The 17,770-nt window shown below is 35.7% G+C and overlaps 1 protein-coding gene across 3 annotated transcripts in view; it reads left to right on the top strand.

The window, feature by feature from the left end:
• LOC309629759 (uncharacterized protein) overlaps positions 1-17,770 on the top strand; it is a 324,290-nt gene that overhangs the window by 10,763 nt on the left and 295,757 nt on the right. The gene's annotated exons all lie outside the window — the stretch shown is intronic.

Raw genomic sequence — 17,770 nt, 5'->3', positions numbered from 1 at the left:
TGGACTTGTACTAAATGCTGGGATGGGATACCGCCATTTTATTTTAAGAAAGCTGATTCCCATGTAAATGAAAAATTACCTCACACAGTCAAGAACCATTTGTTCCCTGATTTCAGAGCCTTCTGTTGCAGATATTTTATTTGTAGAATTCCCATGGAAGTCAGATATGGTCAGAGAAAAACTAATGTGTATAATCTGAGAGGATCTTTATCTTTTACTAAGTATTTTACGGTTTTGGGTATAACAGAAACTAAAGAAATCCTTGTGAGAAATGTATTCTTGTATAGATGTCAGCATAAAAAGAAGCAAATGATAGCATGGCCCACTTTAATACTTTGCAGCATCTTTTATTTGTTTTATTTATAAATACTTTATCTATAAATTTTATTTTAATGATGTTTACTTTTTTCTCTCTATAAAATGTACACATATTTTTGTAGAAAATGTGTAAAATACAAAAAAAAAAACTACAAAGAAGAAAATAAAAGTAATATGTAATTATTCAACCCAAAGATAACTACTATTACAACTTTGATATATTTCCTATCTTTTGACAAAATTGCAAATACATATGTTTATATACACACATACATTTGTACACACATTTTAATAAGAAATCATGTAATATAACTCACATCTTATTTTGTGCCTATTATTTTGTCAGCAGTTCTTTAAAAATTATAATATTTAGTGCCTGCATATTATTATATTGTGTGGCTGACCTCATAATTTTATTTAAAAATTTTGCTTTTGTTTAATAGTCCCTTAATTTTGGAAATTCTCCCATTGTTTCCAATTTTAGACCCCTTAAACAGGATTGATGTGGTGCTTTGCATAACAGATGTACCTCCTAAATAATCATATTTAGATGACTAATTAACGACTAATGATAAGGTTGTTAAAAAGTAGTAATGCATTTCTACTCAGAAGTAAACAAGCTGAAAGAAGCATTTTAGAATGGGCTCATGCTTAAGGAGAGAAAAAGGAAAACATAGAATTGAGATAGAAATGGATTAATGTTTAAGTGACCATGATATGCTATGACTTATAAAGATCAGCATTATAATCACCACTTTACTGTGACTAACTGGGGCTCAACAAGGTCGAATGACAAGATCAGGCTGTTTTCGTGGAACTGCCAGGATTCAAATCTGTCTCATTTCTGGGCCCTTTATCTTTTTCATCCCACCATACAGCCTACACACCATGCTGGCAGTGCTCATAGCTCCACAAGATACTTAATTTCTTTGCGCCTCAGTTTCCTCTTGTGTAAACTAGAAACAGTAATTCTCACTGCCTAGGGTTTTTGTGATGATTAGTTTGAAAATTGTATGGAAACTGAGATCTTAAAGAATATATCCTAGGGCTCAATGTTAGCATTGAGGCTGATATGTCATAAAGTACTCTCTCACACTGATAGAACTTGGGAATCCCCTGGGAGTTGAGGGACTGGCAAAAGGCTTGTTAATAATCCAGTTTCCCGACATGAATCTAGGAGATTCAGATTCAAGAGTCTGAGATGGGTCACTGTCTTTGTTTTTAACAAGTTCCCTTGGTGATTTTGATGATATTATATTAAAGGCCAAGCTATTTCAGACAAATTACCTACGTAGCCTGCGCTCTTCTGACTATTTCCTTCTGCAGAGGGTCCAGAGCAGGGTGTTGCATGCTTCACATTCAGGTACCTGCAAGACAGGCTTTTCCAGGCCTCCTTGTCTTCTTATTTCTCTTTTAAAAAATAATTTTCCCTGGTTTTAGCTTTATCTAAACTCTTTTCTAGCTGCCACTTCTTGACTTTCTTTACTTGCCTTCTTGCCTCCCACTCTTGACCAGCCACAATCAGAAACAAAGAAATGGCAGCTGAATCTTTAAAAAAATCACTTTAGAGTATGATTTCATATATTCATGATTTTATATGTAAACTTCAGAGACACCTATCATCACTGTCCTTTAGGTATCTAGTGTTCATATGCAGAGCATTGTGCCAAATATTAAGTGGGTTTATAAATAATGCCAAAGAGTAAACCTTGCCCTTGAGGTATATATGTGACAGTAACAATAACATTACCACTCACTTGCTGTGTATTGAATCCTGATAACAATCCTGATGGTAGGTAATATTATGAATGCACTGTAAAAAACAAAACAAAACAGAATTGTCTGACTAAATGATTGTCAGGTTCTTTGGCTGGTCTAATAATTCAGTTGACATAATGCAGATTAATAGGAGCAAAATAGGGCTTCCCTGGTGGCGCAGTGGTTGAGAATCTGCCTGCTAATGCAGGGCACACGGGTTCGAGCCCTGGTCTGGGAAGATCCCACATGCCGCGGAGCGGCTGGGCCCGTGAGCCACAATTACTGAGCCTGCACGTCTGGAGCCTGTGCTCCGCAACAAGAGAGGCCGCGATAGTGAGAGGCCCGCGCACCGCGATGAAGAGTGGCCCCCGCTTGCCGCAACTAGAGAAAGCCCTCGCACGAACCGAGGACCCAGCACAGCCAAAAATAAAATAAATAAATAGGAGCAAAATAAATTTATTTTCATACGTATGGGAGTCCCATAAAAATATGGGACCCAAAGGCAGTCAGGCAAATGAGGCTTATATGCCATCCTAAGATAAGGAAAGAAATAGGGGCCTGGAGCTTCAAAGGGGAAGAGGACAATTCACGGGAAAATGAGAAGAGCAGGTGTGTGGTAATCAGATGTTTGCCCTGCCACGCAAGCAAGTCTTTCCATTAAAAAAGTTATCTTTTGTAATAGCTCTTTTTATGGGCAAGGCCCTCTATCTAAATTCTTTTAGGCAGTCAAGGGAGAGGTAAAAGGTTTTCCTGGGTCGGCCGGGTCTTGATTGTCTTCAGCTCAAAATAATCCACGTGCTAAAGTGGCACATTTTGGGGTGGCATATTCTGCTCTCCATTATGTTCATGCTGATCAGTTCATCTGCTTCCTGAGTAATAACTTTTTGTAGATGTAAAGACCTATCTTTCTGCTTAGAAATTTAACCTGATATCTCTGTTCCTTTAATATGTAATCTTCAGTGATTTCACCACAGTTTTGTCCTACCCAGTTATAGTTACCAAAATGTCCATGTTTTTTCTCATTCTTCTCATTTTTTAAGGTACCTTCTATTCTGGCATGTTTATGCATTTTTCAGTTTGGTAAAGTTGCTAAGGTCTCATTGATTGACACTTTCTACACAGAGTCTTCTAGCCAATGTCAAATGGAGCTTATTATATAGGTTTCTCACATACAGGAAATTAGGTTCACTATAGATTGGCTTTGTCAAATTTATACCTATTTATTAAAATTGGGTATAATTCTTTGCAACAAATTATTCTGATCTATGTTTATGATTTCATCAATTTCAGAGGCACTTTTACTATCTATTGTCCAATTTTTTACAATATTTTTTTTCAGCTTTGTAGATATGTTTTTTACATTTTTTCCCTGTTCTGTGTTGAAATATTCCTGGAAAAATAAAAGTGGAGAGTCACCCTAGCCTTTGTCAGTACTGCAAGATCGGGCAAATTACAAATGGCCAGAGATAATGTGTTGAGTTTGCGAGACATGAAAAACTTCATCAATAAGATAAAGATATTGTTTGTCTGATTTGTTGATCCATATCATGTGGAGAAGAATAAGAAAAACTAGGTTTGTGTAATTATTAGGCTAAATATCAGAAAATGATGCTTTGTAGATTACTCTGCTATATTTTTAACTTTTATTTACCTCTTATAAGCAAACTACAGAGCTTGAGAAATTGCTCTGTTTAATTTTATCTAAAACTCTACTTAAACAGTTTAATTACTGATTTGTGTTTTGTTATAAAAAACATTGTTGAGGAGGAAATTTCTTGTATGACAGGTAGAGAATGAAGTGTTCCAAAATTTTTGTTTGCAGTGGTTTCCTAGGATCTGATTAAAAAAGTAAATGATATCAAAACTAATTTATTACAAAGATAAATGTGAAGTGGAGATTAATAGAAATACAAGAATTTCATCCAATAAAACTCCAGGAAATATGCTCTCTTTGAAAAAAGAAAGTGATAATACAGTGATGATACAGTTGATATCTGGGGCTTCATTTTGATGGGGTAGTCTATTTACTTACTGTCCCAAATGCCAGCAATGTGTGCATGAAGACTCATTTTCAGGTATTAAAACTAAATAGAATACATCAAATTATATTGCAGAAAGGCAAGAATAAGGCCTGGGAAATAGCAGAAAGGCCTTTACCCCCCACCCCATTTTTATTTTGTTATTTTGCTTTTAGTTCTATACAACACCCCCCTCGTCTTCTCTGCTTTCCTTCTCCATCCCACACCTGGAACAATTTGGAGTAAAGAAATCCCTGTGTGAAGAACTCCAATAAGATTAGAACACTGTGAAAATAAGGTAGTGGTGGTGGGATAGGAGAAGCAACCGAAAGGGTTTACTTGCCTTCCAAAATACATGCATCTGCACCTGCAAGAAGACTTTTGCCAGCAGAGTCCACTCTTTATTATTTAGATACGTCTCTGCTTTGTGGAGATTTGGCTGTAACCCCAGACTTGCTTCTCTGCAACACCTAACTCTTCTTGGCTGCCAGCAGTATAAGGTCTCCTTAGGAAAGATTCAGCTTCAACACAGGGAAGAGACTGTTTGGCTACATGTGTGTGACAGCATAAATGAATCCAGATTCCAAATATAAAGGGTTTGGGTGCACTGTTTCGTGCTTTCCCAATCATGCCTCTTTTTCCACCTTTTTAAAAGACATTTTGAGATTTGTGCACCTTAAATACATTTCAATGAAGTGCATACTCAAATATATTTCATGAGGTCTCCCTTAGCTTCACACATAACATTTAACCATCTGTATGTCCAATCATTTCACCGTGGTTACATGCATTAGTTAGTCAAATATTTGTTTTCCTTTCAGTGCTACTCTGTTACTTTTTAACCTTCCTTGAAGAAATTTTAATACTTCATAAAAAGAAAATGTACCATACACAGTGATCCTTTCAGTCCTCCAGTGGGAGAATATAATATATGCTGTAATTTTGGATTCCTGATCTTGGGAAGTATTTATTTGTAAAATCTAAATTTTTAAAAATATGACAAAGCAAAACATAAATATCTGCTAGTATCTTTCTTTTGACTACCAAACATATAAAACAGCTATAATCACTATGATAGGGAAGAGATCATTTTACATTTCTTATTCTTAACATATTCTTCCTGGGAACATCTACTCAGAATTAAAGCCTCATCAGAAACAAGATAATAGATGCTCATGTAAAGATAGTGATATAGTGGGGCATATTTAATGTGAATTCTGCTATCTCCTTCATCCATAAGTGAAAAATATTAGAGCTATGGAATCTCTGTATTTAAAAGGACATTAAAAGCATTACAGTCTAGCATCTAAGGGGAGGAGGTGGTAGTATGGGATGAAACTGTTGAGAGAACTTGGGACCAGATTGTTTAGCACCTTCCATGTCAATTCAAAGTTTGAGCTTTTATTCACTGGACACTGGAGGCTTACCTGTGGTTTATGCATGGGATAATAGGACTGTTGCTTTGTGTGTTAGAAGTTTAATCCTAGCAACAATGTGAAGGATGAATTAGAAAAAAAGTCTTGTTGGGAAAAAATGTGAAACCAAGCTAAGTCAGTGGCAGTAGTGATGGAAAGGAGGGAGAAGATTTAGGAAGGCATTTTAGAAGTATATTAACAGGCAAGGGAAAGTAAAGAGTTAAGGATGACTCTGAGATTTCTAACTCAGGTGATTGGGTAGCTAATGATGCCATTAATCATAATAAGGATCAGCCACTAAGGTTTTTTCAGGGGAGAATTCAGATTTTAAGGGGAAAATGGGATAGTGGAGTGGGACAATGAGTTTTGAGGTGGTCACGCTGAGTTCATTACCTGTGGACATACATGTAAAGCAGTGTTTCTTAACCTTAGGTACTATTAACCTTCTGGGCTGGATAATTCTTTATTGTGGGGAGCTACCTTGTGCATTATAGGATGTTTAGCAGAATCCCTGGCCTCTATCCAATAGATGCAAGCAACATGCCTCTCACTTGTGCCATCCAAAAATGTCTCCAGATTTTTCCAAGTGTCCTCTGAGGCAGGGACAAAATTGCCCTCAGTCGAGAACCACTGATATAGAGACAACAAGGAGGTTGGTGCAATTGTGTGACAAGAATTTAGGATACAGATGAAACTTGAAATCAGTATTTAGAATCATCAATAACAGCAATTTAAGCAACGTGAGAAGATGAGACCGTGCAGGGGAAGAATGTAAATGATTATATAGTTAACCATTTTTTGCTTGAACAGCTCCAGAGACTGAAAATTCCTAAATTCATGAGATAGATTGAGGCAGCTCATTCTATTTCTAGATACTGTCAAATGCTTTATATTATCATTGTTATATGTTTTTGCATATTGAGCCATGTTGAGCCAAAATTAATCTTTTCATAACTTTCATTCTTTGGTCCTGCAATATTGTGATTTATAAGAAAAAATATATATATATATATATATTTGGTCATTCAGATGGAATTTCCTGAGCAGTAGACCACTGAGAACATCTTTGATTATAGTGTTTGGTTTCTAGCCCTCAGTTCCTGAAAATGTTTCAGAGATGTAAAGGTGAAATTGGTGTCTTGTTATTCATAGCAAGCCCTTTCACCACAGCTGGGTTTATGTTAATGAAGGTGGCTTTTGGAGAGCACCTAAGGATGGAGGGCTTGTTGCCAGGGGAACCAACCATGGAATAAAGGGTTGGAACTCTTGCCCCACATTCTGATTTCCAGGAGGGGAGAGGGGCTAGAGGTGGAATCAATCACCAGTGGCCAGTGAGTTTAGTCAATCATGCCTACATAATGAAGCCTCCAAAAAAACCCAAAAAGGAGGGTGTTTGGAGAGCTTCCAGGTTGGGGAACCAGAACACTTTGACGTGCCACAGTGCCAGGCCCCAAGCTCCATAGGGACAGAAGATCCTTTGTTCTGAACCTCACCCTATATACATCTTCATCTGGCTATTGATTCGTATTCTTTAATTCCTTGGTAATTAATTGATAATTTAGTGAATAAATAGGTTTCCTGATTTCTGTGAGTCATTCTAGCGAATTAATCAAATCCAGGGTGGGAATCCTGAGAACTTCTGATTTATAGCCAGTCTGTAAGAAGTATAGGTAAAAGCCTGGACTTGCAATTGGCATCCTGAGCTGGAGGTGGTCATTGGAACCTGCAAATTGTAGCTGGTAGGGTCAGAAACACAGGCAACCTAGACTTGCAATTGGTCTCTGAAGTGGAGGGCATCCTTGTGGGACTGAGTCCTTGACCTGTGGAATCTGATGCTGTGTCCAGGGAGATAATGTCGAATTGAGTTGGACTATAAGATACCCAGCTTGTGTCCTGAGAATCCTTTGTTGGTGTGGAGAAGCTCTCTATTCCCACACACATTGGAATTGGTATCAGAACCTATTTAGGTCCTAATTTTGTTTTCATGGGACACAAAATAAATCTATTAGGACAAGTCAAATTACTGTTCCTAAATCCCTTCACATATTTTAATACAGCTATTGAATTAATTTATAGAATTCACTATTATTGTCTCTTGCTATAGACCCTTAATATTTTCAATTTTTCTTTATATGTTATATTGTGAGACTTTTTGCATCATGAGCACTCTCGATGGTGACCATTTGAAATATCCTTCATAAGGTATAGAGCAGAGAACTGAACAAACTCCATGTTGTCCTGTCCAGTTTAGAGGAAAATAAGCCTCCAGTTTCCTGGGTTTGGTCATAGTCTGTTTATTAAAACATCTCAAAATTGCGTTAGCTTTTTTGTCAGCTGCATTATACCATTGTCTCTTTATTTTTATTTTGTATGAACTTCCTGTTAAATCATATTCCATATCATATACTACTGATTTTTTTTTGTTTCTAACTCAAACATGGAAATTTATATTCATACTTTTAAAAATACACTCTCCTCAACCTAAGTGTCCATCAATAGATGAATGGATAAAGAAGATGTGGCACATATATACAATGGAATATTACTCAGCCATAAAAAGAAACAAAATTGAGTTATTTGTAGTGAGGTGGATGGACCCAGAGTCTGTCATACAGAGTGAAGTAAGTCAGAAAGAGAAAAACAAATACCGTATGCTTACACATATATATGGAATCTAAAAGAAAAAATAGTCATGAAGAACCTAGGGGCAGGACAGGAATAAAGATGCAGACCTACTAGAGAATGGACTTGAGGACACAGGGAGGGGGAAGGGTAAGCTGGCACAAAGTGAGAGAGTGGCATGGACATATGTACACTACCAAATGTAAAACCGATAGCTAGTGGGAAGCAGCCGCATAGCACAGGGAGATCAGCTCGGTGCTTTGTGACCACCTAGAGGGGTGGGATAGGGAGGGTGGGAGGGAGGGAGACGCAAGAAGGAAGAGATATGGGGATATATGTGTACGTATAGCTGATTCACTTTGTTTTAAAACAGAAACTAACACACCATTGTAAAGCAATTATACTCCGATAAAGACGTTAAAAAAAAAAATACACTCCTTTTCATCATTTCAACCTGCCTGATCAGTTTGGATTATGATTTCATCATCCAACATTTTAAAAATTTCTCCCAGTTTCATACCATCTATACAGTTGATCTGCATACCTCACAAACATATTCATCCAAGTCATTAATAAAAATGTAAGTTACATCCAGAGTTAATGGGATTAAATAGTGCTATGGATTTTATCTTCAGTTCTTTTCCAGCTATTTTTTTTTTTTCTTAAAGGTCTTTTTATTTTTATGGAGTACCACAGAAATGAGACTCATATGGATAAACATTATGCTCAGCCTATCCCAGATAAAACTTTCAAATGTAATCCTCCTATATGAAATGGTAAGGTAAAATATGTTCCATTTATAGAATGGAATGGAATATTGTCATGGGGAAAATTATTTTTATTAAGTGATAAAGTAGTGTTAAGTGATAAATGCAGGATACAAATTTGAATTCTAAATATGACATCACCTTTTATAGACAGATGTAGATATATATAAATATAGACCTAGAATTAGGTATAGAGAACACCAGAATCTAAATGATGATTCCCCCTAATGTGGTAATTATGGTTGATGTTTTTTCTTAATATTTTGTAGTCTTAAATGCTATGTAATGAATTTGGTACCTTTATATGCAGAAAATACATATTAAAATATACTTCTACATTATGTAACTCTGAATTAACAAAGTTAAAAGCAGAGAAGTATGTTGGGTGGGTCTGTAGGCAGAAATGGTGAGTCAGAGGCAGGTTGATTAGAGAAGATTTGTGCTGGTCTGAATGGGATGAAGACTTAACACCAAGTGATAAAGAAGGTCACGAAGCTGTAAGCTAGCAGAAAAATTATTTTGCAATTCATCCAAACACATTAATTTCATGTCACTTGTCACATGTCACATTTAAAGGAGAAAAAGCAGTTTATGGACATGAAATAGTTTTTCTATTATCAAGTATGCCCAAAGAAAATGTTGACAAAAGAAAAAAGATGTTTTATTTTTGTTTTTGTTTTTGTAGTGAAGCCTACAGACCTTCAAGTATAATTCAGGGATTAATATTTGAATTCAAATTACTGTCTTTAAAAGCCCAAAGAGCTAATACTATTAAATCATCTATGTATTTTTAATTATTTTTCAAGTAGGCTGAATCCCATATTAAATGTAAAAGCACATTTTCTTACTAAAAAAAGTAAATGGAAAATTACCATTTTCTTTGTAACTTGGGAGATAAGAGAGATTGCTAATGCTAACCACTATATATATAGCTGCAAATGAAAAGCTGTTTATAATGTTTATCCAAAGCAGATATTAGTGTGGTAGATGGTTTTAAGCATTCCATTTAGGAGTTGTCTTTGGGATTTTTCTAGACTTTTACTCCAGTTAATGGAAAAGTCAAATTCTGGGAATCAGAGATTTTGGCTTTACAATATTCTAGCCATCCAGTGCTGTGGTCTCAATTTTCTTAGGTTGTAGAGAGAGTTAAGGTGCCTACCAGTGTCTGGTATACAGAGTTAAAGTTGAAAATGATTACGCTTTTTTTACCTTATCCCTTAAATCCTTCAACCTATTTTTCCACTCTTCAAGAACTAATCCTTATCAAAGTATGATCCAAGAATGGTTTAACTATAAGCCCTTCAAGGTGTAATCTGCACATTTAAAGATGACTGCAGTAAGTCCTCTACATATGAATGAGTTCCATTAGGAGAGCCTGTTCATAAGTCCAACAAAGTTAGCCCAGGTACCCAACTAACACAATCAGCTATATATATATATATTACTGTACTGTAATAGGTTTATAATGCTTTTCATACAAATAATACATAAAAAACCAACAAACACAAAAAATAAAACATTTTTAATCTTATAGTACAGTACCTTGAAAAGTACAGTAGTACAGTACAGGGGCTGGCATCTAGTGAACAGGCAAGAAGAGTTACTAACTGGAGGAGGGAAAGGAGCTGGGAGATGGTAGAGCTGAAGCATCGTCAACAATAGGAGATGGAGGACAAGCTGCAGTTTCACTCATACCTGACGCTGATGGAATGCACGTTCTCATCTTTGAAAGTTCGCACTTGTAGGTTCGTATGTAGGGGACTTACTGTATGTAGATTTAAAGCCACTTCAACTAATAGTCCACCTTTACTTTGAAAATGAGCTCACGTTCTCCCTGAGACCATTTCTTTAGGAGTAAAGAAAGAGAAACAGACAGAAAACTCCAGTCATAGTACATAAGGAAAGAGTTTTTGTAACCATGACATAAAGTTCTCAAACAAATTCTCTTCGTGGCCTGCACAGGGATAAGTGTCGAAGGGAAGCTTCAGGGACTTAGTTATTTTAGTCATCCTGAAGCCCATTTATGAAATTTCAACAAATCAAAATTAGCCTGATGAAGAGGTTATTTGTTATTTATTATTTTGTTGTTGTTGTTCTGGTTTGTTTAAAAGCATTTTATTGTGAAATATATTACACATACAAAGCATGCATAATGTATATGAATACAGCTCAAAGATTAGTGATAAAGTGAACACACCACCTGAAGAAGCAGAGAATTACCAGAACCTTGAAGGCCACATGTGTTCCTGCCCTGATAACCTCCTGCACTCTCTCCCAGAGAGCTGGCCGCTCTTCTGAAATTTGAGATAATCATTCCTTGATTTCCTTTGTTTTTGTCCAGTTTTACTGAAATATAATTGACATACAGCACAGTATAAGTTGAAGGTGTACAGGATAATGATTTGACTTAACATATATCATGAAATGATTACCACAGTAAGTTTAGTGAGCATCTATCATCTCACATAGATACAAAATTAAAGAAAAAGGAAAAAAATATTTTTCTCATTATGAGACCTCTTAGGATTTACTTTCTTAACAACTTTCATATTTGTGCATTTTGTTTTATTTTAATAACCCTGAAGAGCTGAAAGAAAACAGCAGAAGAGGATTGGACTTTTATAGTGGAGATTATTAATTATCTTATTAGTTGATAAGTATATGATGAAGAGGTGAACCACAGAGCAGGGATAGGCAGGATAAAAACGAGATGGGTCTTAAGAGAAATACCAAAGATCTCCTGAGCAGAGACCACTAGAGCCTGCTAACACATTGCTGAAAATATTAGACAACTTTAGTAACTTACTTGCTCCTTCTCTTTCTTCTTTCCTCCTTCTTTCTTTTTTTTATTTAAATTTTTTTTAAATTAATTTATTTATTTTTGCTGTGTTGGGTGTTCGTTTCTGTGCGAGGGCTTTCTCTAGTTGCGGCAAGCGGGGGACCACTCTTCATCGCGGTGCGCGGGCCTCTCACCATCGCGGCCTCTCTTGTTGCGGAGCACAGGCTCCAGACACGCAGGCTCAGTAGTTGTGGCTCACAGGCCCAGTTGCTCCGCGGCATGTGGGATCTTCCCAGACCAGGGCCCGAACCCGTGTCCCCTGCATTGGCAAGCAGACTCTCAACCACTGCGCCACCAGGGAAGCCCTATTTAAATTTTTAAAAAGACTTTTTTAGATGCGTTTTAGGTACCTAGAAAAATTGAGCAGAAGGTGGAGATTTTTCAGACACTCCCCTGTTCCCACACATGGTAGCCTCCCCCATTACCAAATATCCCCCACCCAGGTGGTACATTTTTTGCAACTAATAAACCTACATGGACATATCATAATCACCCAAAATCCATAGTTTACCTTAGAGCTCACTCTTGGTATAGTACATTCTATGTTTTGGGGCAAATACATAATGACGTATATCCATCATTACAGTATCATACAGAGTAGTTTCACTGTCTCAAAAATCCTCCATGTTCTGCTGACACTTTCTACCCCCAACCCCCAGTCCCTGGCAAGTACTGATCTTTTTATTGTCTTCAGAGTTTTGCCTTTTCCAGAATGTTATGTAGTTGGAATTGTATAGTTTATAACCTTTTCAGGTTTCAGATTTTACTTAGTGACATGCATTTAAGGTTCCTCTGTGTCTTTTCATGGTTTGATACCTCATTTTTTTTAGTGTTGATTAATATCCTATTGCCTTTATGTACCACAGTTTATCCATTCTCCTACTGAAGGACATCTTGGTTGCTTCCAAATTTTGGCACTTGTGAATAAAGCTGCTATAAACATCCGTGTGCGGGTTTCTGTGTGGACATGAGTTTTCAGCTCTTTTGAATAAGTACCAAGGAGTGCAATTGGTGCATTGTATGGTAAGCCTATGTTTAGTTTTCTGAGAAGCTGTCAAATTGTCTTCCAAAGTGTCTGTACAGTTTTGCTTTCCCACCAGCAGTGAATGGGAGTTCCCATTGTTCCACATCCTCACCAGCATTTGGTGTTATCAGTGTTCTGATTCTGGCCATTCTAATAGGTGTATAGTGGTAGCTCGTAGCTGTTTTAATTTGCACTTTCCTGGTGACATATGATGTGGAGCATCTTTTCATATGCTTACTTGCCATTTGTATATCTTCTTTGGTGATGTGTCTTTGAGGTCTTTGGCCCATTTTTTAATTGGGTTTAATTGGGTTTATTGTTTAGTTTTAAGAGTTCTTTGTATAATTTGGATGGCAGTCCTTTATCAGATATGTCTTTTTCAAATATCTTCTCCCAACCTGTGGCTTTTCTTCTCATTCTCTTGACATCTTTCACAGAGCAGAGGTTTTTAATTTTAATGAAGTTCAGTATATCAATTATTTATTTCATGGATTGTGTCTTTGGAGTTTTCTCTAAAAAGTCATTGTTAGCTATACTCAAAGTCATCCAGGTTTTCTACTGTCTTATTTTCTAGGAGTTTTATAGTTTTGTGTTTTACACTTAGGTCTCTGAGTTAATTTTTGTGAAGATCACACGATCTGAGTCTAGATTCATTTTTTTTTTTTTTTTTTTTGCCTGCCCATGTCCTGTTGTTCCAGCACTGTTTGTTGAAAAGTCAAGCTTTGTTGCATTGTATTGCTTTTGTCCCTTTGTCAAAGACTGGTTAACTGTATTTATATGGATCTATTTCTGGGCTCTCTATTCTATTCCATTGATCAATTTTCATATTTCTTTCATCAATATCACACTATCTTGATTACTACAGCTTTATTGTGAGTCTTAACGTCAAGTAGTATTAGTCTTCCAACTTTGTTCTTCTCATTCAATATTGCATTGGCTATACTGAGTCTTTCACCTCTCCATATTGACTATATTTATTTATTTAAGTTTCTGCTGGCCTTTATTTTTATTTATTTATTTTTTGAGGTGATATTGTGTTTTTTTAATCTTATTTTATTTATTTTTTATACAGCAGGTTCTTATTAGTTATCTATTTCAAACATATTAGTGTATGTATGTCAATCCCAATCTCCCAATTCATCCTACCACCATCTCCCCAGGGCTTCCCCCCTTGGTGTCCATAACTTTGTTCTCTACATATGTCTCTATTTCTGCCTTGCAAACCAGTTCAACTATACTATTTTTCTAGATTCCACATATATATGTTAATATATGATATTTGTTTTTCTCTTTCTGACTGACTTCACTCTGTATGACAATCTCTAGGTCCATCGACATCTCTACAAATGACCCAATTTCGTTCCTTTTTATGGCTAAGTAATATTCCATTGTATGTATGTACCACATCTTCTTTATCAATCTGTCTGTCGATGGGCATTTAGGTTGCTTCCATGACCTGGCTATTGGCAATACTGCTGCAATGAACATTCGGATGCATGTGTCTTTTTGAATTACGGTTTCCTCAGGGTATATGTCCAGTAGTGGGATTGCTGGTTCACATGGTAATACTATTTTTAGTTTTTTAAGGAACCTCCATACTGTTCTCCATAGTGACTTTATCAATTTACATTCCCACCAACAGTGCAAGAGGGTTCCCTTTTCTCCACACCCTCTCCAGCATTTGTTATTTGTGGATTTTCTGATGATGCCCATTCTAACTGGTGAGAGGTATACCTCATTGTAATTTTGATTTGCATTTCTCTAACAATTAGTGATGTTGAGCAGCTTTTCATGTGCTTCTTGGCCATTTGTATGTCTTCTTTGGAGAAATGTCTATTTAGGTCTTCTGCCCATTTTTTGATTGGGCTGTTTGTTTTTTTGATATTGAGCTGCATGAGTTGCTTGTAAATTACCTTTCTTGATATATGATAATATATGAAAGTAAGTTCAGTCTGTTAGAATGGATACAAATTTTAGTAACTGTCAATGTTATTGTCGTAAAACAATATCTATAACGTTGGTATTCAGGGACAATATATTTTAATATCAATATCATTGGAACATGTCCCTTTATATTTATTTTCTAATGGTTTTGAATTGTCTTAAAGGTATTTTTATATACCTAGTGTTTGTTTTGTTAGAGATTCTGAACCTACTTATAATGGTAAAACATTGGGTTCCGATCTTACCAATTCTTTTTCAGATTTTTCCCCTTGCTTAAAACACCTTGTCTCCAGCCAGAGCATGGCTATATGTGTATCCTCATTTTTAAACTATTACCTACATTTTCCTTCTTTTGACTCGTTCTCGTTTCCTTTCTTATCTTATGCCTCAGTAATGACAACATCTTTAGTTCAGCTAAAATTAACAAGTATTTCATTACATTTAAAGTGCAGAGAAGTACAGAGTGAGAAGATCATGGGTTATTTTAGCTTTATTTTATAAAAATTCTTCTGGTTGTACTGTGGTTCCCTGGAACAAAAGAAATGGCACTGAAGACAGTATTAAATTTCACCTTTAGTTTTAAGTTAACTTTCTTAGGTTGGCAACAAAATTCACTACTTGTTGATCGGGCATTCTGGAATAATAAAACAAAGTGAGAAAAATTCTGAAAAGAGCGACTGCTAGAGACAAAAAAAAAAAAAATCCCTAGTTGGTGAAAATGATAGAAAAGTAAGTAATAATTGACTAATTTTAGAAAATTAACAGATATGAAAGGTATGCATTTTAACCTTTTTAAAATTTAATATCTTCCTTTTGTCTTCAAACATAGATATGTCCTCTGCATTATAATTTTTTAGCTTGACTTGCTATCTCATGCTGTTAAGTCTTTCTAGCTCATTGCTTTATGGTCAAATTGTTTGATGCTTTCTACTTCCACTTTCCATCTTCCCTTTTCTTAAATTCATGCACTCCCATTTCTATCCCACCCCTCTACAGACCACTGCTCTCAGAAAAGGTCAGCACCTTGCATTGACAGGAGTGATCTCCATATATCACTTGCCTTTAACAGCACATCAGGTTATGAACAGTTTGAGAAGAAACCACAGAAACCATTTAGTTGAAGCATTTAGTTTACAGATGAGAAACCCCAAACCCAGAGAGGCTCAATGACCTAATCAAGGCCCCTTAACAAGTTAGTGACTGAGGCAAAGTAGAACTCCTATACCTGATTTCTGATTCAGTGTAGTCATAAGATTAAAAAAAAAGAAATGAGTAAAGATTTGGACATACATTTACTTTGCCATTGAAGATATAGATGGTAAATATAGTCATGAAAAAAGACTATGGCAAAGAAGATTTATGAATAGAGGCTAGGCTCATGAAAAGGTAGTCAACATTTGTCGTTAGGGAAATGCAAATTAAAACCACAGATACCACTATGCACATATTTGAACAGATAACATGTTACTACTACTACTAATTCTGCCACCCTTGTCCCCTGCATTAGAAGCTCAGAGTCTTAACCACTGGACCACCAGGGTAGCCCCCTTTACTCATTTCTTTTTAAGTTGTTTGTTTTCTTATTGATTTTTGAGAGTACTGTATATATAAATTTTGAGAGTACTGTATATATTCTATACACAAGTACTTTATCAGCTATATGAATTACAAATATTGCCCCTCTCTCTGTCTCTGCTTGTCTTTTCATTCTTTTACCAGTGTCCTTTGAAGAATAGAAGTTTTTCATTGTGATAAAGTTCAAATCATCAATCTGATATTTCTTTGATACTGGTTTTGGTATTGTATCTAAGAAACCTTTACCTAACTCAAGGGCACAAAGATTATCATCTATGCTTTTTTCTAGAAGTTTTAGTTTTCACATTTAAATCATGATCCAATTTGAGTTAATTTTTGTGTAAGGTGTTATTCTGAATTGAAGTTTATTTTTTTCTCTCACCTCATTGTTCTTTTCTCTCATATATTACTGTCCTTCATTGCCTGATTCCCAGTGACTTAAAAACCATTGTTTAAATCTTTTCCCCATTTTTTTGTTTGGTTCAGGTGGGAAGGTGAATTAAGTTTCTGTTACTCTATCTTGACCAGAAGGAACATTCAAAAGTTCACTTTTAATTATTAAACATAGGCTACATTTTGTGACTCAAAGTGACTTTATATTATTTGAGAGTGAGTTGAAAATCTTTAAGAAACTGCATGTGTTTTTATTCAAAGATAGGAAAAGGAATACCCACACTAAAGAAATTTAACAAGGTAGTGAGACTCAAACATGAATATGGGCCCTGAGTTCCCCATGTTACATGTAAGAGTTACATAATCTTCAATACTAGAGGCTTTGAGTAATTAACACTTGAAAATTAGGAGATGTTTTCTATTATGATTTTCATAAGTAATAGAAATCCTAAGAATGGCCTTTCAAATCCCTTTTTGTATTATCTGGGAAGTCTCAAGAATTCTTCCAGCCAATCATGCCAGCATTGGGAAAACTAGAAAACATGTTATAAATATTGCAATATAATCAAAATTGATATATACTTCTTTGAAAGTATACAATATTAAAGAAAATGCAAATTAGAATTTCAAACAGCATTTCTAAAGTTTAACATGACCTAATAGTGCCAGTTCTGTACTGAATTCCTCCTACTTTTCAGACCATTTTCTTTCTTTTTTGAGGCTTCCCACTTTGTTAATTCCTCCTATATTCAAGTCACAGATTTACATCTATTTCTAAAAGGCTGTATGAGATCATCTTAAAAGAAATCCATTTTAAGTGTCAGTCATAAGATTAACCTACCTTTATTAATTCAACCCATCTATAAATAATGAAAAAAGTGAGAGACTAGAACCAGTTGGTTGAAAGGCCTGAGCTGAATTAGATGAGTGTGTGTCAGTGTTGGGCACTGATATCAAGGGATGGTCCACATTATTGAACTAAAATTGATTCTTTCTCTCTCTTTTTTTTTTTTAACATTTGACTCACTCTGAAAAGTTTTCAGATGAACTGGAGGTCTTTTTTGGTTGACTTACATATTGAATTTAAAGAAAGTTCT

The sequence above is a fragment of the Balaenoptera borealis genome (genome assembly GCF_965194805.1).
Source record: "Balaenoptera borealis genome assembly, chromosome: 5".
NCBI classification, from domain to species: Eukaryota; Metazoa; Chordata; class Mammalia; order Artiodactyla; family Balaenopteridae; genus Balaenoptera; species Balaenoptera borealis.
The sequence above is the reverse complement of the archived record's forward strand: the minus strand, read 5'-3'. Positions and strand labels throughout refer to the sequence as shown.